Genomic DNA, 23263 nt, shown 5'->3' on the forward strand with positions numbered 1-23263 from the left:
ATGCACGTTTATTATAAGAATATTATAAACTCACAATCTTAAAAAAATTAAATTGCAATCCCATCACAGAAATATAACCAATACTAACATTTTTTTTGAGAAGGGGTCTTACTATGTTGCTCAGGCTGATTTTGAACTCCTGGGCTAAAGTGATCCTCCCACCTCTACCTCCCAAAGTGCTGGGATTACAGGCATGAGCCACTGTGCCCAACCAATATTAACATTTTGATGTAGCTTCTCACAGAATGTTTTCACTATAGGCACAAACAAAAAATATTATTTGTTTTTACACAAAGGTTTATTCAACAAATGTTAATTGAGTGTCTATTAAGTGCCAGTGTTATTTCTCCTGAATGACACCGTAGCTACACTGCCAACTCAGCATTCACTATCATTTGAATGTCCTTTCATGTGAATAAATTTGGATGTGCTATATCATTTTAATGACTGTATAATTACAAATGATTGTACTTTCCAAAATGACAACAGCAACCTTTCCATTCACCCACCATACTTTCTGAACCTCACCATGCCCCACCAAGGGGTAGAATACATGGCCCCTTACCTTGAACATGGGTGAAGTTTTATGACTGCCTCAGTCAAGCAGAAGTAACACCATGTGATTTCCAAGAGAGATTGTAAAAGGTGATATGACTTCTGCCTAGCCTCCTCTTAGAACATTCACCCTTGGAACCCAGACAGTATGTTGTGAGGGAGCCCGAGCCACATGGAGAAGCTGTATATATATGTTCCAGCTGACAGCTCCCACTGAGGTCTCAGGCAACAGCCAGCATCAACTGTCAGCCATGCAATGAGTGAGTCTCCAGATGACTGCAGCCTCTAGCCTTCGAGCCACAGCAGCTATTGCCAAATACAGCAGAGGTGGCTGTACCCACTGAGCCCTTCCAAAATCACAGACTTGTGAGCAAAATACATGTGCCTTGTTTTAAGCCACTAAGTGTGCAGGTGGTTTGTTATGCAGCAGTAGATAACAGCAATAGAGATAGGCATTTGGATGACCATACCACAATTTTTGTAACCAATTCCTTAATTTTAGACATTTGTATTGTCACAAAGTGTTTTGATGTTGCTGTTGTTGTTGCCTTTAATACAAACATCACATATATATATCTGTGAACACAATAGTGTGTGTGTAGCATTATTATTATTATTATTGTTGTTGTTATTATTATTATTATTATTATTATTATTATTATTAAGACAGGGTCTGGCTCTGTCACCCAGGCTGAAGTGCAGTGGCACAATCTCAGCTCACTGCAACCTCCACCTCCCGGACTTAAGCCATCTTTCCACCTCAGCCTACTAAGTACAGGCCGCGCCACCATGCCCAGTGAATTTATTTTTTTTTTTATTTTTGGTAGTGATGGGGTTTCACCATGTTGCCTAGGCTTATCTTGAACTCCCGAGTTCAAGCAATCGGATCACCTTAGCCTCTCAAAGTGCTAGGATTATAGACGTGAGCCACCGTGCCCAGCCGCCTTATTTCCTCAATATTATTTCCCAGAAGTAGAAGCGCAGGCCAAAGGATATGAATATTTTAAGGGACTTTGATGTGAGCTTTTGGCAGTTCAATTTAACGTAGTTTAGCAGTTCACAAATATGTATGGCTTAAAAATAGTTAAACCTGAAATGCTATGGCAAAATCAATCACTACAAATTCCATGACTGAAAAGGAAAGATCACTGAGTATAGAAAGAAAACAAAAAACAAAAAACTGGTAATTCTATCATAAAGAAGTTCTGGCTTTTAAGTTAAAGATAATACATTCAAACATTTACATTTTTAAAAAGTGATTATGCAAACATGAATTTTGAGGGTGAAAGTCTTACTGAAGTCTGCTTCCATATTTGTCAAATATAATCCCCAGATGGTTCCCAAATACCCTTGGTCACTAATATACCCCTCTTCATGGTAAGATAACTTTATCTGATGAATTTTAACTTCAAGAACATAAAACGTCTCTTCAAGCCTAGAATTTTTTCTTGAGCTTTCTGAAGGCTAAATACTTCTACTGCAGTCTGAAGACCTTGCCCTGAGTAGGGTTTTACCTCTGAATCAGTGTTGTCAGATGAGCAGATACAATGGCTTAACTGGTTGTGAATAGGAAGAGCTGAATTACCATGTGACCATAGCTGATACAATTGTTGCTTTAAAATGTAGAGGCAAGTTTCAAGGTAATGCTTTTGCATTAAGTGCTGCAAAGTTTTTAAGTGCCATGGCTATTCTAATTCTTTACTGATTACATGTGTATTACCTGTCACCTTCTCATAAAAAATAGTAATAATAATAATATCTGAGGTTTGTATAATAGTTCACAAGGTGCTTTCACATTTGTTTTCATTGTTTCATTTAATCTTCATAACAAAACCAAGGGGTCAGCATTACCTTCATCACTTTGTAGGTGAAGAAAGCAAGTCCAAGAAAGCTAAGTAACGAGGCAGAGACAGCCAGGACTCAACTTAAGATCTTTTAAAGCAGAAACCACGGAAGTCTATCCCATCCTTTTCAGTTTGTCTCTTGACTTATGCTAAAACTCATTACACAGCAATAGGGGTCAACAAACTTTTTGTGGAAAGGGCCGGAGAGTAAACATTTTCAGCTCTGTGGACCGAGCAGTTCAATACTGCAACTACTCAACAGTGCCATTGTTGCACAAACACAGCCATGGACAATACGCAAATGAATGGGCATGGCTGTGTTCTAATACACCTTTATTTATACAAACAGGCAAAGGATCTATTTGGCCCTCAGACCATAGTTTGCCCACCCCTGACATAAGAGAGTGAGTAAACACACAGGAATCTCATGTCTATTTCTGCCCTTTTAACCACAATCCTTCTCTTTCCCTATAAGAAACTATCTTTATTAGATTCTTATTGATCCTTCCAGAGTTCCTGTTTTCGCAAATACAAGCCTATGCATATATGGACTTCTCATCCTCCCATTGCACCTCTCTTATTTCCCTCAGCCCCATGCCCTCTTCAGCACTTTGTTTTCATTGCCTGTGCATCTGTCTATATTAGTACACAGAGATCTGACATTCCATTTTGCCATTGCATAGTACTTCACTATACAGATATGCCACAGATTAGTCAATCTACTGCTGCGCATTTGTGTGGTTTCCTTGTATTGCTTGAAAATATGACATTTCTTGCTTTCTCTGGTGATTGTGTAGAATAGGTGCCTAGAAGTAGGACTGCTGGAAGGAAGGGTCCATGCATCTATAAATTTGTTAGATTGCCAAATCTCTCCCCCAACTCCAGATTGGTGGTGGTATATTATACTCCCAGCAGCAACCTATGAAAGTGCCCATTTCCCCAGAACCTCATCAATGGTGTATGAGCCAAACCTTTGAATTTAGTCCACTCTGACAGGCAAGAAATTATACTTCAGTGTAGTTTTAATTTACATTGATTTTATTGCAAGTGAGAAAGAACACTTTTCCATGCATTTAAAGACTGATTATATGTCTCCTTTTGTTTCATAACCTTTGCCCATTTTTCTTTTGGGTGGTAGGTTTTTCTCTTTTCCAAGTTTAGGCATTCATTAAACATGAAGGAGATGGGCCCTCTGTCCCAGTTCATTATTTCTTTTGACTTGATATATGCTGTTTTATTTCACCATGCAAAAGGTTTTCAAAATTTTTATGTAGATAGATTTATTGATCATAGAGATATATAGGTGTAGCTGTAGATACAGACATAAATATATCTTCTAGATTTTTTACTCTCCTTGTACTGGACATCTGAGATGAAAGTAAGTGAAAAGGATAGAGGTGATGGTGAGAGTCAGAAAGATATTAGAGCTTTTATTTACAAGTAAGTTTGTATCCAAAATTCAAATGGATTATCCAGGTATTATTTTAAATATTAAGACCAGTGGCAGGTACTGGTACAGAGAACAACTGAGAATAGAGCAAAATGGCCAAGGAAAAGGAGGAAAAGGAAACTATTTTAGATCAAGAAAATTATGATACTAAATGAGTTCTAGTAAGGCTGAAACTCATGATATAGACACTTTAAATATTTTTGTTGTTGCTTATATATAATTTTATGGCAAAATGTCTTAAATTGCATATAACAAAGACATTAGTATCATTGAGCTAGTGTTTAACAGTGTTCCTTTTGAAGGGTATTATTCTGCTCTCAGGTTACAAACTTTATAGAATGTTGAGTTCTGTGCTTTTGTTTGGTTTTGTCTGAATTCTCTGCCTAGTATGTTCATCTCATCCTACTCCCATTACTCCAGCAAAGGGGAATCAGAAAACTGAAGTTAAGAAAGACAGGTAAGTTATAGCATTTGCTATGCACCTCGACTCATTTTTGCTATTGAGATAGCATTGTCACCAAGCAGAGGCAATTTTTTTTCTGGAGAGGAGAGGCAAGACAGGGGCCTGGGTGGGGGGTGCGGCCAGAACTGTGATGTCACAGATTGCATTGTCTCTTGGGAAACTCATCCATCAAACCGTCACCTCTGATTCTATGCAGGGACACTACGAAAGAGGCAGTATGCCCCAGTTTGGGTATTCTGAAGTGTTAGTATGTAGTGGAGCTGGTGGTGTGAAGCCGATTCATTTTGTTTCAAAGCCCCAAATGGCATGCTGCCGAACACAGGCACAAGCACAGCAGCGTCTCCTTAGAAATAATGTCTCCAAGGCAAACAGCCCTCATTGCAAAATGTAGAAGTCTGCCATCTGCTTGTCTCCACTGTGATTTATTCATTTCAGGGTTTTAAATGACGTAATAAAAAGGTAAGTCTTCTTTTTAAAAACTGGAGGGGTAAGTGGGAATTCCAGATTGATTATAGCATATCTGGAATGTATGTAAGATATTTGTCTTAAGTTAGAAGAGGATTTAAATTTATAAAGTGTGAATATTATTTTCAAATGCAAGTGCAAATCCTGTCCTGGGAAGATAAAGTAAAATCCATATCTTTAAAAAAGAAGGTCATGCTTTACAATTTAGCAATTTTATTTGGTATTTTTAAAAAGTGATTTTTTAAAAAACGAATTTTCATAAAGACAGTAATTTTCCGGATGTTTGACAGTACATATCGATCACTTTTTCATATTTGATATTCCACCTTTTCTTGATGTTTTCAATCTATTTTCAGCTTTTGGATGAGTTAAAAACTAGCAGCTGCTATAAATTGTCAAGGGCTCTTAAAATGAGGTGCCAGATAGATTTGGGAAGCATCTAGCTGATTTCTACATAACTCGTTGGGAATTACTCTGTTTTGGGAGGGAGTGTAAAGGGTCATAAGACTCAGATGAAGTTTGAAGCTGAGGCGTCCCCTCTCCCATCCCTGAGGGATAGTGACCAGGGTTTGGAGATATAGGAAGAAGCAAATGCACACCTCCATGCCTCGCCACGACCTATCGTATTCCAGTTGATGAGGAGTCCAGAGGGCTGGGATCCATGACTCTCTGAGGATTCGCCTGGCAGGAATGAATGCCAGCAAACACCCCCCTTCCATCCCCTCCCCTCCTCGCTCCCCAGGAGAGGCGCTTCTGCAGAAGTCATTTGGTATGTGCACTGGTTTTCCTTGTGAGAGGATTAGAGAATAGGGAAGTGCTTTGTGAGAAAAATCCTGGGAGAGGTTGCTGGGAAGAAATCAAACAGAGGGAAGGAAGACTTCAGCTTTCAGAGTCCCCTCAGTCAAGTAAGTCTGAGACCCAGTTGCCTGGCCTAGAGCAGCTGAGGGGTTGTTTCCTTTTGTCCACGCTAGGAGAAACTGGTAAGGCTCATTTTATTCTCTACTGCTCTGGGATGCTACTGTAACTGCTTTATTGAAGCGCAGGGGTCAGAAGGGAGGGAAGTTGGTTAGTGACTCTGGGGACATCCTGCGTCGTCTCTGTCTGGTGTATGAGGACGGCGCTGCTTCTGGCACAAAGGGCTGGTAGTCACAGAACAATTTTACTTTTCCCAAACTTGATTAGCATCACTTTTGAGCAACTGACTTAAGCAAAACGCATGCCCACGCAGAAACTATACCCCATAGAGGAATGCACTTATCTATCAGATACTCGGATCTTTAAAGCATTTCTATCTAAATTTGATTAGTTTTGGGGGTACAACTTCAGGAGAGTGAGGTCCTTCTGGAAATTTTTCAATCGTCTGTTTCCTGTGAGAATGTATTTTTGCCATTGTATGTATCACCTGTTTTGTAAAAAGAGCTGTTCAGACCCAAGCCACTGTTAAAAATTCAAGTAGTACCTAGCGCAAGTTCAAGACACTGTGAAAGGAGGGGCAAGTGTTCATATTCAAGTGAGGAAAATGGAACTTGAATAACTTTATATTCTCTATCTGTATGCAGAGGTGTTGTAATTGGAAAGAAGAAATGAGGAACCTGCCCTAGAGTCAGAAAGAATAGGTACACGTTTCCTTCAGCATTTTCAAAGAATCAGCTCATGAACACAGCCTTCTTGGGCAGATGTTACTTCTTACTCCCTAATTCCATTCTGTTATTTCCAGAGCTGACTTTCATATTTGTGTGAAGATATATATATATATATATATATATATAGAGAGAGAGAGAGAGAGAGAGAGAGAATGCATTATTTATATTACTTATATATTTAAAATTTTTATGTGTACACACATACATACAAATTTATCCTTTTATCATATCCTGGCAAACTTGAGCCTGAAGAGTTTAGAAATATATTGATTCAGTCTGAAGCAAATTATCCCTTAAGCAAGCTACGAAAGTCCTTCTGAGAGGCGTGTTTGGAGTTGGGGGCTGTGTGGGGAAGACAGAAGTGGCAGACAGCTGTTGTTTCTGTGATGGACAAGTCCAGAAGCCTTTCCTCATAGCTGAGAACCAAATTCCTAAAAACTCTGCCCACCCCTCCCCCATCCCCAAGACAGGGTGGTAATCTTTGTTGTTGTTTTTGCCCTGAGAAAATTTGAGTGCTGCCTAATTGAGTGGGCTCTCTGCATTTTTTCCTCCTCATTAAAATAAAACTAGAAGCCTTGCTAAATGCAAAGTTCTGATGATGGGTGTTTCATTTCTAAACTTAACATATGCCAATATACTTATTATCATTTCGGTTGAATTGGCCTATCATGAAAACACTGATCAAGTAAAATGATTCAACACAAATTACTCAAGTCTGCAACTGTTACTTCAGTTTACTTAATTCTACAGTCTTAAGATGATGTGGTTATCAGAATATTCAAAAATTGAAAATGCATGCCATTTATTTCATTAATAACAACCAGGTTACTTAAACTATAGGTTATAAACTATAGGTTTCAACTATAGGTTATAAACTATTTAAATACAGTTTCTTTGCATGCACATTGATATGAAAGCCTGAAAAAATATATGCTTTTTCTTTTAAAATGAAATAATTATTTGCCTGAGACATCCTTTGCCAAAAAATGAAAGTCAATTCCCTTTCAATTTCAGTTCTTTATTCTTTTCTCAACTGAAAATGCTAATTCAACCAAACGGTGTTATCTTTGGCTTTAGGAATTGTTTATGGAATGCTGGCAGTCAATTTGGGAGTTCTGAGTGTGAGATAACAGTTAATCAATTTATCTGTGAACTGTGAAGTTTTCAGGTTTTGACCAACATTATTCACTATTCTCTGCCCCATGTCATTCTGGTTATAAATACTATTTACCTTCATTATTATATTTGAACCTGAGCGCATCGAGTTCATTAGAATTGATTTTCTTTCCAGGTTGATCTTCTGAAATACTTTGGCCATTTTTCACTACTACCTTATGAGGTTTTCATTCATCTGCCATATATTTATTGAGTGCGTGGGTGTCACTAATATGGCCCATGTTTGCTCTTAGAGATGAAAGCTATGTTTGGTGGAGTTTATTGCAGAGGTAACCAAGGCTGGAAGGGAAAGACCAACTTGTGCTGTTCTAACAATTGTTTGCCAGCTCCCGTGGTTTAATTGCAAATGTGGTTTCAGCAACAATGAAAAACTCTAATTCTTCTGAATTCTTGATACGTTAAAATATACTACTGGCTACTTGGAACCTGTGAGCTGAGTTAATCAATAATCCTCTCACATTGCACAAGATCCGCTGTATGTTATTCTCATCACTGGACATTTAAATAATTCAAAAGAAAGGTTTCTCATTAATTAACCTTGCCATTGCACAAATTGGGAAAATACAGAACAAAATATTCCAGCATCCTTAATCTTTAGAGCTTATAAATTACTGTTCCTTCTCATTTTTTCTTGATATATTAGTTTTTTCTGTTAGATGACTTTTGTTAAATGTTTTGATATATCATAATAATACACATAATTTGCAATAATCCCAATAAGAAAAAGGAATCATAGGAAAGAAATGAACATGTCTTGAATCCACCGTATACCAGACACTGCCCTGGCCCCTTTACAAGCGTGTTATCATTTACTCTTCTCAACAATACTGCAAAATAGGTATTATTGTGCCCATTTTAAAGATAAGGGAATGAAGGACCAGAGAATTAAAGAATAAAATCATGCCACACTACTAAGGCAGCAAACCCAAATCTGTTCCCTGCTCCACAAAAGCACTTTTTAGCACACTTCTATATTGCTCTCTTACCATCCATGTCTTTCTTCCCAGATCTCGTATAAATTGAGAACTCCCTACAGCTTACCTTAATGCTTCCAGAGAATCTGCCTTGACAGCTTCTGCCTATTCCCTGTCTTCCTTTATGATCAGAGAGCCAACATATATAACTATGGATTGGACAGGCATCATATGTATTTACATGTAAAAATGGTTTCTGAAACATCAAGGTAGAAACATCATATTAGGTTAAAATACAGAATACAGTATTTTAGATTTGCTCAGTTAAGAGAAATGACAAACTTGGTTTAGTTTGGTTTCTGGCCATACCTGCCCTGGTTTCCACCAGGTATCCAGTAGGGAGCCCCAGTCTGCATGTACACTGTGACATATATGTTTGTATAGAGATCCCAGGCTGTAGTGCAGTGGTGCAAACATGGCTCACTGCAACCTTAACTTCCTGTGGCCAAGTGATCCTCCCACCTCAACCTCCTGAGTAGCTGGGACTACAGGCATACACCACCACGCTCAGCTAATTTTTGTATTTTTTGTAGAGATGGGGTTTCACCATGTTGCCCAGGCTGGTGTGGAACTCCTAGGTTCAAGCAGTCCACCTGCCACAGCCTCCCAAAGTGCTAGGGTTACAGGTGTGAGCCACCATGCCCAGACACAAATTTCTTTATATTGACTTGATATGTATTTATTCCATGATCTTGTAGGCAGTAGGGAGCCATGGAAATATTTCAAGTGGAGAGATGAAATGAAAATGATCAGGTTTCCATGTTAGAAAGCTCACTGAGAGAGCCCTGTGGAGTTGGAGGCCCAACTAGGCTGCCTATTGGAATGCAGGAGAGAGAGGTCAAGAACATGACTTCTGATAGAATCTGTAGAGAAAACGACAAGAAGTTTGAGAAATACTAAGGACAGTGCATTGGCAGGACAGCTGAGAAGAAGAGGTTTGTGACTTGGATATCTCAGGTAGATGATGGGGAGGTAGAGAGGATGGGGGACTCTAAGAAGATGTGTGTATACTGCACTAGGACCTGGGGATAGAACTCTGGCCAGAAACACCTTTTCTCCTAAGTAGCTAAAAGCCCATCTGTGAAGACACCAGTAATAATAATAGGAATAACTCATATTCATTGAGTGCTTTAGCTTCTTCTAAGCACACTACATTTAATTTTCATATCAATCCTCTTTGGTAGACACTAGTAACGTTATCATCCCAGTTTTCTGATGAAGAAACTGAAGTAAGGAGACTTTATGTAATTTGCCCAACATCATGCAATTAGTAAGGAGAGAGAAGGGAGTTGAAGTCAAGTAGTCTGGCTCCAGAATCCATGGTTTTAATTCTTACACTCTACTGCCTTGCTTAACAACCAATTACAATTTTGTGAGATATTTAGTATGAGAGCTAGCTGTACATTTCATGGGGGCGGGAGTGAACCACAGAGTTAGCAATTACTGCTATCAAGATGAACTGTGAATTTTTCTGAGGCACATTTCTGTAGACTCCTGGCTATCAGTAGGGTGTGATCCATGACAAAATAAAACATTGATATGGAGCATTAGCCTAGACATCAGGGCAAAATGGGAGAAAGTTCTTATTTCCCTGCTCTCTAAGAATTTATAACCACACTAAGAAAACCATATTGCAATCATAAAAAATAGATGACCAAAAATTAAATGGTTCCAAGGCCCTCTGGATAAATATGAAGTGAGAACATAGTTCTTTTTTAAAAGAGAGTGGGAAAGAACAAGGCAATAAGAAGGTCAAGATGATGGGATGCAGAGACATTGTGTACATTCATTGAACGATTTAATGTGTTATGCACTCGCATTTTCCCATTTCCAACAACACTGTAAAATAATGGCAGAGTGAAATTTGAATCCCAAGGTGTCTCACTCTGCTATGTGTGTGTTTAAAGAATGTTGGGACAGAGCTCCCTTCAAATAAAATTTTTAAATGCCTTAGGAATCCTAAAATGATGCTTATATTTTGTAAGGTCTTGATACTTTGATGTAGTTTTTCTTCATTATCATTATCATTGACTAGTTTTTGGGTGGAGCTGCCCTGGGTGTGTGAAGATTTCAGTATCACTCAATATAGGTGGGTCTTTAAAAGAAGATCATGCCAAGAAAGATATATGTAAATGTATTTTTTACATTCTCTTTTATTTTCTTTAATATTCTGTATGTTTGTAGAAGCTACAATATGGAATTATAGACTCTTTACTTATGGGCTTTAAAAAGCACTGTTGTAATCATTAGCTAATAAATTTCTTACCAAGAGATATTACTGAAAGGAATGTGGTTTTTATTCTTTTATAGCCAGATCACCAGGAAGATATGAGACCGTGCCATTTAAGTTTGCTTTTAATTTATGTAACAGAAAGATTTAGATTTGTTTAACCTTTCCTACTAGACATGTACTTAACAAACAATTATTTGGTATCTACTATGTGAAAGGCACACATTTTATTCCATTTGTTCCTTGCAATTCTTGTTAGGAAAGACCCTCTTTACAGTGGAAGAAGGAAAATCTCAGAGAATGGCCCAGCCAGACTTGAACTCCCGTCTTCTGTCTCAGCCCAGAAGACTTGCTCCCATGTCCTTTAACCTACTTAGATAAGACAGATATTCAAAGCCACTGAGGAAGAACTCCATATTTCTTCATTTGGAACAGCAAACTAGGGAAGTTTTGTTATATCCCCATGACCAACGGTAGGTATATTTTGGGGCAATTATCTCTATGCTAAAATCAATATTACTATTTATCAAGATAATCTGCAGCTTGCCTTAAAGATAGAGAGGGGATTTCAAAGTCCATTTGTTGAAAAGATTACTCTCTGGAATTGTATAATTTGCTTCAAACTGAGACTTGCAAAAATTATGAGATTTATCCCATAGCTCTCTACCTAGTCCCTGAAAGATTTACATTCAAGGTGACATCTGTTCAGGCTTACACACTGCTTACCTATGTGTTGGTGAAACACTTTCTGTGAACCTTCTAAATGTTCTCACCCCACTCTGACTTCACCCAATACTCATGACAAGAAGAGGACAAAGCTAGAATTATTATACCAGAGTATCTGACCCTGGGTTCAATGCTGAGAGTTGGTCACAATTAGTTTTAATAGAAAATAACATATAATTACTGACAGGTGCTTTTGGGCATGGGAAAATAGAATTTAAAAGAATGTTTTTAGTGATATATTGCCTACAGGATGACATCATGCAAGCTTAATGGCAATGCTTGAAGGTGAGAACTGACTATCATATTGAAAGGGAAAGTTTGTTCAGATTTATTCATCCACCATCAGGGAATCAAACGTGTCCTAGATTTCTAAGACTAATGAAACAAGAAACTAAAATCTACTATTGAAACCTAAATAAATACAGTTATCAATATGCTGGTAAGATCTGCAAAGACTAATAGCATAAGCCCTTAATGAAAAATTATTGTATTCAATGACTTTCCAACACAAAGGTTAGATATTCTTACATCAAAGTAATACTGTCTTATTCTTCCCTATAGTTCTGCACCACAAGGAAAAATTAGTGCTTTATTTTTGCTAATTCACAAATTTGTTAAAGTGATCAACAAATTTAATTTCCATATACATGTGTAACTTCAAATGTACAGAGGCGTGAAGCTACCGCAAACACAAGCTTGCTCACTAAATTTTATTTGATATCTATTGCCTTGCCATATAACAGCAAGAGCAAACATTCTAAAACTTCTAAGTAAAAGGAAATCATCCGTCTTTTTAAATTATGTGAACTTTACCTTATTTGTAAAGCACTGTATAGAACCAAGAAAAGTGTGGGGAAATTGGAACATAATTGGAACATAATAGACATTTAAGCCTTATATTTTCATAACAAAATTGTCTGAAATTAAAATAAAAATGATATGCAAATAGGATTTGTTTATCCAAATGTGGGCAGAAGGGCTGTAAAGATACTAGTATGTATTAGAACGACATGAATAATTTATTTTATAATGTAAAACCTAATAAAGATTTAATGATCACCCATAAGCCTTTAAAATTATGTGAGTAATAGCACTATGGCAGGCAAATACAGGCAGCTATTACAGCGCTACCAAAACTCTGTTTATAACTCTTTGTATGTTACTTTTTGGAAAGGGTGGGTCACAGAATGATGTAATAAATGGTTGCAAAGAAGTTTCTGTCCCAAGATGCCTATTCAGTGAATTCTAGAGCTCAAACTGTTTTTCTCTAAAACCATTCAATACATGCCCTTGCTTCAGGACTGGACTAACCATTTTCTGATTTATAAATTTAATGATTTCAATATTATGGAGTAACTTCAGTGAAGAAAAATTATTTTAGGGACTTACTTTCCTACAGCTATTGTTGCCCTGTTGCTTTTAATTCAATTTGAATGCATGCTATGGAGTAGTTGAGTTAAATCCATGGCATCTTGGTTTTTCTTTTTTTTTTTTTTTTTTTTTTTTTTCTTCATGGATGAGTTCCAGTTCTTTGGGTGATACAACTAAAAGCTCACAAGATGCTGTGTATCGGCAATGAAACAATTAGTCTTTGAGCTTTGGGGAAATTACTCAAGCAGCGAATTAATCATTGCGATTCTGGTCTCCCTCCACAAATGCTAGGTCTCCGAAAAGACTCTCCCCACACACCCCTGTTCCTGGTGCTCTTATTAAAGGTGTAAAATTTCATAAACCTTTAGTAAAACATTATGAATTCTCTTTTTGTGCAATACAGCTGGTATTTTTTTCCAGATGTATATTTCCATAATTAAACATCCTAAAATACAAATCCCATTATTATTTGTTATGTCTAGTCAGTAATTAGACCTCAGCTGGTAGGGCAATTTCAGAACAGAGTTTACCAATTTACATACTAATCCAGCAGAGTCTGGTGGGACATGATTAGCATAGATTCAGTCAACATCTTAATTAGCCCTAATCCCAGCATGCACTCCGAGGTGCCTTTACCCCACCCCCACTCGTGTGGGTCTTGTTTAGCTGACTATGTTCCTTCAACAAATTCCAACTCTTCCAAACATATTTTTCAGTGCTCTTTTTCACAGAGGAGATGATTACATCTCAAAGTGGTATGCCAGGGAGGACATTTTGTGTAAAGCAGGGGAAATGTGAGACATTGGGCCAGGCGAGTGGTACATACACAAATCTGAAGCAAAATCAAGGCACCAGAATCTGTTCTTCTAGAGTGTTAGAGTATACCCACTCCCCTGTCCCACCCCCAACTCTGGGTAGCAAGATCTGTAAACCATTCCAAACCTGTGAGAATTTTACCTATTTTGTAAGAAGAATATTCCTTATTCCTGTCCATGATCAGGAGCCCTTTTCATCATTTACCAGCTTTCATGTCAGGAAATTCCTTATACCTAACTGAAATCCCCCATGTTGCATATTTAAGCCCCCTGCCTTTCTGTCCATCCATAGTGGAAACAGAGAACAGGTGGCCACCTATGAAAAGCTCGTTTTATAGCTGAGGACCATAATTAAATTATCTCCTTTACCTTCTCTTCTTCAGGTTGGATTTTTAAAGCTCCTCGACTTTCCTCTGAGCTCCCTTTTCTTCATTCACCTCTTTGATCTTTGTGGTTTTCCTCTGAACTCTTTCCAAGTTCCTCACACCCCCTTTAATTGTGCTCAGAACTAGGCTGAGTATCTTTGAAATCATTTGAATGGCCAGATTTCCTCAGGATAAATACCAACACTTGAGTGTACCTCCATATCCAATTTACTTCTAGAATCAGTGCCTGCTGTTAGTTAGCTGGCTAGTTTCACTTATTCCTCTTCCATTTTTCAAAAAAAAAAAAATCATTTGGTGTGCTATTGCATAACCTAGAGGGGATTTCTTCTATTTGCTTTTTTCTTTCTTTCTTTTTTTTTTTTTTTTTGCAGTTTATCAAGGGCACTTTGAGTTTCAATTTCAATTTGCAAAGATATAAACTATCAGTATCTCCTGCTAAGGTTTGAAGTCATTTGCAAATTCAATTTGAACATTACCAATAAATGATTGCACAATCCTAGGGGAAAGACCTCAATAGGGACTGAGAAGATCCCAGGAGATTATCACTTGCTAACACCTTCATCTCAGGATTCTTCTCTCTGCTTTCTGTGTTCTCTGCCACTCTTTCCCACTTTGACCTTTGTCTTATGACATAGCCTTTCCCTATTTCCTCTTTTTTTCTCTCTCTTTTTTATTTTTACTTATTCTTTCTCTCTCATCGTATCTTGCGTTTTCACTCAACACTTTCCAGCTATCCCCTGCTCGAAATTGTTCCCCATCCAGAAAATGTATCCGGTCATAGGGAAGAGACAATGGAATAAGAGAAGCATCCCAAACAATTTTCCTTTTTGGCTGTGTACTGACCTAGCTGAAATCAGGTCATGTGGGTCACAGAAAAAAAGCAAGTCAACAGTGCTGACTGATGGATGTAATAAACATCAGGGCAAAGAAGTGAAGATGGCTACTTGGCCAGGCGGGGTGGCTCACGCCTATAATCCCAGCACTTTGGGAGGCCGAGGTGGGTGGATCACTTGAGCCCAGGAGTTTGAGACCAGCCCGAGCAACGTGGCGAGACCTCGTCTCTACAGAAAATACGAAAATTAGCTGGGTGTGGTGGCGTGTGCTTGTAGTCCCATCTACTCCAGAGACTGAGGTGGGAGGATTGCTTGAGCCCAGGAGATGAAGGCTGCAGTGAGCTAGGATTGCACCACTACACTCCAGCCTGGGCGACAAAGCAAGAATCTGTCTCAAAAAAAAAAAAAAAAAAAAAAAAAAAAAGGTGACTACTTGAGTCTAGTAGCGACAGGTCAGGAACCATTTGCAGCCTCGAAGCCTCAAGACCTTTCTGGCCACAAAAAAAGAGTTAGTCAGAGTGTTGCAAGGTTCATGTGTAAAAGAACCAGCCGAATTCACCTCCAGACTCTAGCTTGATTTGTCAGGGGCCAAGCATGTGTTTTGAATTCCAGAAGGTGTTCCAGCTTGCTTTAAAAGCCAGGGTCTGTATCAATCTCTATCTAGAAGCTTAAGAATCCTTAAGATTATAAAAGGTTTATTCATATGGCTTTGGAGATTTTTTTTGAAATAGTTGTACATCTGTGGGCAAGAAGCAAGTGTGAGGGCTTTGACCTAGATGTCTTCATAGCCAAAAATATTTCTTGCTATTAAGAACTACAAAAACAGTTCAAATATCTCATATTGTTGCACTACTTCTTCAGGGGCTACGGATGGAAGATCAAATGCCAAGGATGATGTTGGGAGTCTCTGTTTGACTGGTTGGTTGATTTGGTTTGTTTTTTATTTTTGTATGGCCGCTTGAATTGTGTGTATTTGGTGCAACTTAAAGTTTTAAATTTCCTCACCAATAGGTAGCTTACGTTCTACATGTTTAATTAATATGCATATCCTTAATCTCCTTGTTTCCCATTCTAATTTCTGATGGCTTTTCTGGAATCATGTGAGGCAAATGCACTCTCCCACTTTTCACCTGACCAGACCCGGAAGTGTATGCAAGAAAGGACTTTGAAGTTTAGTTTAGTAACTGCCAATAGCCATCACAGAGGCTTTATCAGCTTGAGTTAAGAAAGGGATTATTAGTGGAAATGAAATATGGTGCAGTCACTTTGGAAATGGTTTGGCAGTTCCTCAAAAAGTTAAACATAGGGTTACCATATGATCCAACAAGTGTACTTCTAGGTATATATCCAAGAGAAATGAAAACATATGTTCACACAACAACATGTATATGAATGTTCATAGCAGTATTATTTATAATAGCCAAAAAGTGGAAACAGCCCAAATGTTTATCAATGGATGAATGGATAAATAAAACGTAGCATATTGCTGGATGCAGTGGCTCATGCCAATAATCCCAGTACTTTGGGAGGCCGAGGCAGGTGGATCATTTGAGGTCAGGAGTTTGAGACCAGCCTGGCCAACATGATAAAACCACCATCTCTCCTAAAAAAAAAAAAAAAAAAAGCTGGACATAGGGTACATGCCTGTAATCCTAGCTTCTTGGGAGGCTGAGGCAGGAGAATCACTTGAACCTGGGAGGTGGAGGTTGTAGTGAGCCAAGATTGCACCACTACACTCCAGCCTGGGTGACAGAGTGAGACTCCATCTCAAACACACAAACAAACAAAAAACAAACAAAAAAAACAAATGTAGCCTATCCATGCATATCCATACAACCGGATAGTATTCAACTCTAAAAAGTATTATTCAGCTGCTGATACATGCTACATCATGCTCAGTCAAAGAAGGCAATCACAGAGGATCACATATTGTAGGATTCCATTTATGTGAAATGTCCAGAATAGGCAAATCCATAGAGATAGAAAGTCAATTAGTGGTTGCAAGGGGCTAGAGGTGAAGGGTAGGGGGAAAGGGAGTGACTGCTAATGGGCACAGTGTTTCTTTTATTGGGGGGTGAAGCTGTTCTAAAATTAGACTGTGGTGATGGTTGCAGGACACTGGGAATATACTTTAAAATATTAAATTGTCCACATTAGATGGGTACATTGTGTGGTATGTGAATTGTATCTCAACTAAACTTAAAAAAAAAAAAACGAAAAGAAAAGAGAAAGGGGTTATGATACAGAGCCGAGTGTTCCTAGGTCACTCACAAAATGCTTTTAATTGTTACAGTTTAAAAAGAATTAAATAATTCCTATTATCGTTTTAATACAACTCTCCCTCCAACATGCACTGTTTCAGATATTATAAAAGACAGTGTAGACAGTGTATTTAGACAGTTGTAGCTTTAGGGATTGTGGGCCAGAATGAAGTACTCTGAGCAAGGATGTGGAATCTGGATTTTAATCCTCAACCTCACCATTAGCATGCCGTGTAAGACTGAGCCAAAGCTGGACCTCTTTGGAATTAGCTGCTCATTTTCTCAGTAGAATAATAATAATGCCCTCTAGCAAGCTCATAAAATCATGTTAGGATAAAATTAAATGTGTGCTATGATGGCCTCTTAAAGAAGGCCATGGGAATGTGAAGAATTATTGCACAATCAGCAGTATATATTATAAATATCAAACCTATGTATATTGAATATGTTAATATTGAGCTTGAATTAGGAGATTCCTATAGTCCTGTTGATCCTAACATTGTATGAGTACATGCCCATCCTCCCTACACCCCCATATACATGCCACAAATACACAATCACAGCCAAATGAAATATGAATGGACATTTATATTAGATGTAGCTTTGGTTTGTGATAGTCCTATATTACTTTTTTAAATCTCAACTTCACTCATGACAGCTAGGAATGCAAAACTATGGTTTTAACTATGGAGTTAAAAGAGGGTTTTTTGGTTTGTTTGCTTGTTTTGTGTGTATATGTGTGGTATTCGTTTGTTTGTTTGTTTGTTTGTTTGTTTGTTTTGAGACAGAGTCTGGCTCTTATTGCCCAGGCTGGAGTGCAATGGTATGATCTCGGCTCACGGCAACCTCTGCCTCCCCGGTTCAAGCAATTCTCCTGCCTCGGCCTCCCAAGTAGCTGGAATTACAGGCATACACCACCATGCCCAGCTAATTTTGTATTTTTAGTAGAGATGGGGTTTCTCCACGTTGGTCAGGCTGGTCTCAAACTCCTGACCTCAGGTGATCCACCCACCTCGGCCTCCCAAAGTTCTGGGATTACAAGCGTGAGCCACATCGCCCTGCTGAAAGAATTTTTAAAAACAGCAAAAAAGGCAAAGGAAATGAGATCCAATTATGCCTCCAGATTTATGAGAATTGTAAGCACTATTTTAATAACTTCTAGAAGAGCATCTGAAACAGTAAAAGTAAGTGGATTTCTCATTCATAACTGTTTACAGAATTCTTTTCTAAACAATTTGAAAATTCGAGGTAAATAGATTTTCTTTGAGAAAGTTAACTCATTGTCCAAAATTCCCTTGACTCCAGATGCCAAGACAAATTTTGAGAGTAATGTCATATGGTTCTGTAACAGTAATAATCTAAGCTCTACTGAGATAGCATATTCTTCTACAAGTAGGAAAAATATATTTTTATTAGGTATGAAAAATATATTTTTAATATAACTTTTTTTTATTTTGAAATAGTTGGAGACGCATGGCTGGGCACAGTGGCTCACGCCTGTAATCCCAGCACTTTGGGAGGCCAAGGCAGGTGGATCACGAGGTCAGGAGATCGAGACCATCCTGGCTAACATGGTGTAACCCCGTCTCTACTAAATATATAAAAAATTAGCCGGGCGTTGTGGTGGGTGCCTGTAGTCCCAGCTACTTGGGAGGCTGAGGCAGGAGAATGGCGTGCACCCAGAAGGCGGAGCTTGCAGTGAGCCAAGATTGTGCCACTGCACTCCAGCCTGGGCAACAGAGTGAGACTCCATCTCAAAAAAAAAAAAAAAAGAAAAAGAAAAAAAGAAAAGAAATAGTTGGAGACACACAAGGGGTTGCAAAACTAATGCAAAGAGTTCCCCCGTACCATTCATGTGGCTTCCCCCAATGATAACATCTTTCATAACCACAGTAATGTCAAAACTAGGACATTGACTTTGACACAGTACTGTCAAAAATAGATTTTCATAGTGGCAAAATTTCCCTTAGAAATTGGACTACAAATTATCACATCATTTCAAGTCTCAAGTGTCACAGTTGGATCAAGCTTTTATTATTAAAGGGTGTAATTTGATTCTTTATGTAAACAAGTGTTGCCCTAAGTGTTTTTTTAATTACATGCATTGAAACCTGAATAATAGTTCATTTCAACTTACATTTGTATCTAAAAATACTAATAAGCTCCACTTCAAAATATATAGTACTATTTTTAAAAACTCTGTGTCGCTTTCCAACATTTAGATGATTAAATTAGATCCTCATTGTTCCCTCAGAGGTGACAGGCATTATTAAAATGTATTCTGCATATTTTGTTTCTGTAATTATGTCTAATCAGTGTGAATTGATGCTGTGGAAAATACTTAATTAAAAACACATATTTGAGCTATAAGTGGGAAACAAAGGAGAAACTCTCATAGTTTGACTCTAAATGATAAAAACTGATAGAAAGTTGAAATATTAGACAAGACCAGCAGCCCAGAAAAAAAAAATGTGTTAATAGGTAGAAAATGCAAAATGTCTATAGAAACATCCCGGCCTTAAAACAAAAGAAAGGGCTTTGTTATTGTGAATTCTTTTTCCCCTGCAGAATCAATTCTGAAAGATGTGGAGATCTCATAAACGTCTCCAAAGAACAGTTCACAGCACCCAGGGAGTGAGGCTTTCTGAAAGAAATGCCTTCCCATGCCGTGTAAATGGCATGTGTCAAGGGGGAAAGTCCCCAGCACTGTGATGATTGAGCAGGGGCTGCTGTGGGCAGCTTCCTTTGTGTCCTGATCATTTACATGACTTAAACACAACAATGTGCTCCATCGTCAATAACACAAGACGCTTTGCCATAGCAACAGTTTCAGAATGTGGCACAGCCTCGGTGGTGTCCCTGAAACAGAAAAGTTCCCTAAAGAAACACTTCTTATGAATATGTTCAGAGATTTCTTTATGCTACTAGGACTTGTTTCAAATTCCATTGGGTTTAGGTTTTATTTGCACAGCCCATCTTTCCTTTACTCTATGAAAACCAGCTTTGGGGAGAAGTTGGGAGAGACACAACTGTGGGGTCAGAGGGTGGGAATACATACGTGACTGTGATAGAAATGGAATTTTTGAGAACATTCTCAGACAACTGTTAATGCTATCCAGAAAATCATGTAAAACTCAGGAATGTAACATACATCCCAAAGTCATTGTTGGTTTCCTTGAAGGTCTGTAATAAATGGCCCTTTTAGTGTTTGTACATTTTGCTTCTTTCCATCACAACATGTGCATATACTGTGACACACTTTAGACAATCGTAAGGACATGAACTCCACACTCAATGGCATTGTCCAAAAGACACAGCACGTATGTTATCAAAGCTGTGATTAAACTCCAATACCTTCCTCTTATTTCAAGGCCATTTTCTGGTAAGGCACTATTTTCCCATTAAGAAAGTACCCATCCTCCCCCACACCCCCTGTTTTGAGCAATAGCACTTTCTACAAGTTTGAATCTAATAGAGTTATTCTAGTGAAACTTTCACTTAAGACAGCATAAAAGAGAAGAAAAACGTAAATAATTTTAATGATAAGTGATAACAGTTGAATTATATTTGGCTATGTAACATACAGTGGTGTTTTACCTTTAGGAGATAGTTAGAGCACTTTATAGTTTGTCTGCCTCCATGAGAAGGAAATTGTTTACCTTGATATGTTTGTGTTTCTGAAGGATGTGCCTTCTGTGGCATATGTGCCATGTTGCCCCCTTTCCTCATCTGTTCCCCTTCGTTGATTTCTGGGAAGTAGCCATCCCTTAACACTGGAGCTGCCTATAGTGATAGATGATACTCTGAATTTGTGCACCTGACTCCATAGTAATCTATAAATTAGTGATGAGCTGGTAATAAAAAATCCTAAATGTTCCTGCTTCTCAGGGAGCTACAGACCCCAGGGGTTGCCAAGCAATGAAAGATCAAACTGGACTCACCAGTGAAAACACAATTAATTATTTACACACATCAGCATTTGACATTGGTATCATTTGAATCAGGGGATCCTTTGTTTGCTACACTGCTACATTGATTTGTGCTCTGAAGACTGTAAGTTTGGATGCACCCTTGTTCAGGCAAAGGGAGATGAGTAGATAGTGAGTGATGAAAGGTGAGCACTGAGTGTCAAATTTTATGCACCTGTTAATGTAAAGAAATTGATGTCATACATTATAGTGATATTTTAAGGAGTTTTGAAAATACAAAGATTGTGTGTGGGTGCAAAGTGAAAAGGAAGGGGGATAGAGAAGCAATTATAATTCTCTTATCTCAGTCCAGTAAAGCCAAATTAATTTAACCAGAGCTGGGGAGAAGTCTCAAGAGAAAGGCCTTCTGAATAAGACCCCACTGGAGAAACTTAAGCAACACCAGCGAGGAGTAGCTCCCTCTCATGTCTCTTGGTTGCTCTGCTGTCCTCTAAAATGATTTCATGAGTGCAGCAGGGCTGGTGAGTTTCATTGCAGAAACTTCGGGTCCTCTATGATAGGCATTTTATGCACTAAATTGTGCGAGTAAAACACGTCCTCCTGAGTTGGAGTGCCTCTAATATTTAGCCTACTCAAAAGGCTGAGCAGGTTCAATTCTTTCTGTGAACCTGGGGAAGAGAAATAAAAACCTTTATTTTTGTATGTTCCGTAACCTTCAAGGTTTGTTTGTTTGTTTGTTTGTTTGTTTTTAAACAGTCGAAGGTCTGCCATTTTAATGCTGCGGATTTCGTGGGCCGCTGCTCAACAATAGGAAAATTTCATTAAGCTGAGCCAAAGCTAATTTTGAAGCAGTTCTGAGACATTCTCTATTAAGTAGAGAAAGGATTTGATTCCTTATCCTTCCTTTCATGCTTGAGGGATCTCAGAACCCTTGACAAAGCAATAACTGCAGTACTGACTGAAAGTAAAGGAGGCCCTATTCAAATGGTTAGCATTGCCTCCCAGATGCCAAAATTCCCAATTTTTTAAGAAAGTTCATCATTCAGAACTATTAAGAATTTTTCCACTCTTTGGTAGAAGGACAATAGGTCATAGATTTATAGAGAGGTCTTTCTTCAATCAGTTCAGATGCCTCAATTGCTCACTGTCTCAAAAGATGGAGAGTAAACATGTGTAATATTTAATTTTTATGTACAAGCAAAGACTCATAATTTTCTGGACCACACAGAATCTCTGTACAAGTTTTGGATCTAATCTTTGCTTCTGTACTACTTCCAAAAAAGTCAATGAAGTCTGAAGGCATTTGGCAATAGAACTAACCAATTAAAACCCTGTGCTTTAGCCTACAAACCCAAAGTCAGTGTTTCATAAATATTTGAACATAGCTATTGGAACTTGCCCTGGTTATCTTTTAAGTTGTACTTTGCTTTTAGACGAAGAACCATATCAGAGTATCATTCTCCCATAAAAATCTGTAAAACAATGTTTAAATAGTCCCACATTACAAAAAATTAAATTCCACAAGTTTATTGCCCTACGGATATTGGGCAAAGTGACTGATGCCCACATTATGGATTAATCAGGTTATAACCAAAAATTTCCCTTATATTCATCCTTGGTTCACACACTCTACTATCAGGAAGGTCACCCAAGACTAAGATAGAGGGCAAATGCGGCCTGGTAGCAACATTGATTTTGTTCACCATCTAAGTGGCTGGTTCTGATCATCATCATATTATTATGCTGTTTTTCCTTCTAAATTGTTACCTCCTCCATAGATCCAACTTCTGTCCTGTAGAGCATTCAGTTACTGGGTGGGTTATTGTCTTGGTTTGGGTTCTCTTGGATGCAGACCTTGAGACAAAATTTCAAGGGCATGTAATTTATTTGGGGGAGAGAGACAAGGAAGAGAGGAAAACCAATAAAGAATGGGTTATCAGGTAAGTTACCACTACGGGCAACTGAAGCTTAATCTTATTGGGGGAACTCTGAGATCCAGTGGAAAATATACTCCTCATAGGTATCCTATCAGGGACATGGCAGCGGGGGTATTAATACACCAATTCTGGTCAGTCACTGCATGAGGACTGCACAGGGGTAGAAATGGGAGACATCAATTCTCCAGCACTTCTGGGCCACCAT

At 38.3% G+C, this 23263-nt stretch overlaps 1 protein-coding gene across 2 annotated transcripts in view; it reads left to right on the top strand.

Annotated features, from left to right (window-relative positions):
* Nucleotides 1–1435: 1435 nt before the first annotated feature.
* The window catches only part of MID1 (midline 1), a 256980-nt gene continuing 235152 nt past the window's right edge, over nt 1436–23263 (top strand). The window contains exon 1 of one of the 2 annotated variants that reach the window (XM_017954012.3): nt 1436–4771. The gene's annotated coding sequence lies outside the window, so the exon portion shown is untranslated. Of the gene's footprint in view, nt 4772–4804; nt 5758–23263 lie in introns of those variants that run through there. The other variant, XM_017954011.3, reaches the window with a different exon arrangement.

This window comes from Papio anubis, chromosome X (genome assembly GCF_008728515.1).
Source record: "Papio anubis isolate 15944 chromosome X, Panubis1.0, whole genome shotgun sequence".
NCBI classification, from domain to species: Eukaryota; Metazoa; Chordata; class Mammalia; order Primates; family Cercopithecidae; genus Papio; species Papio anubis.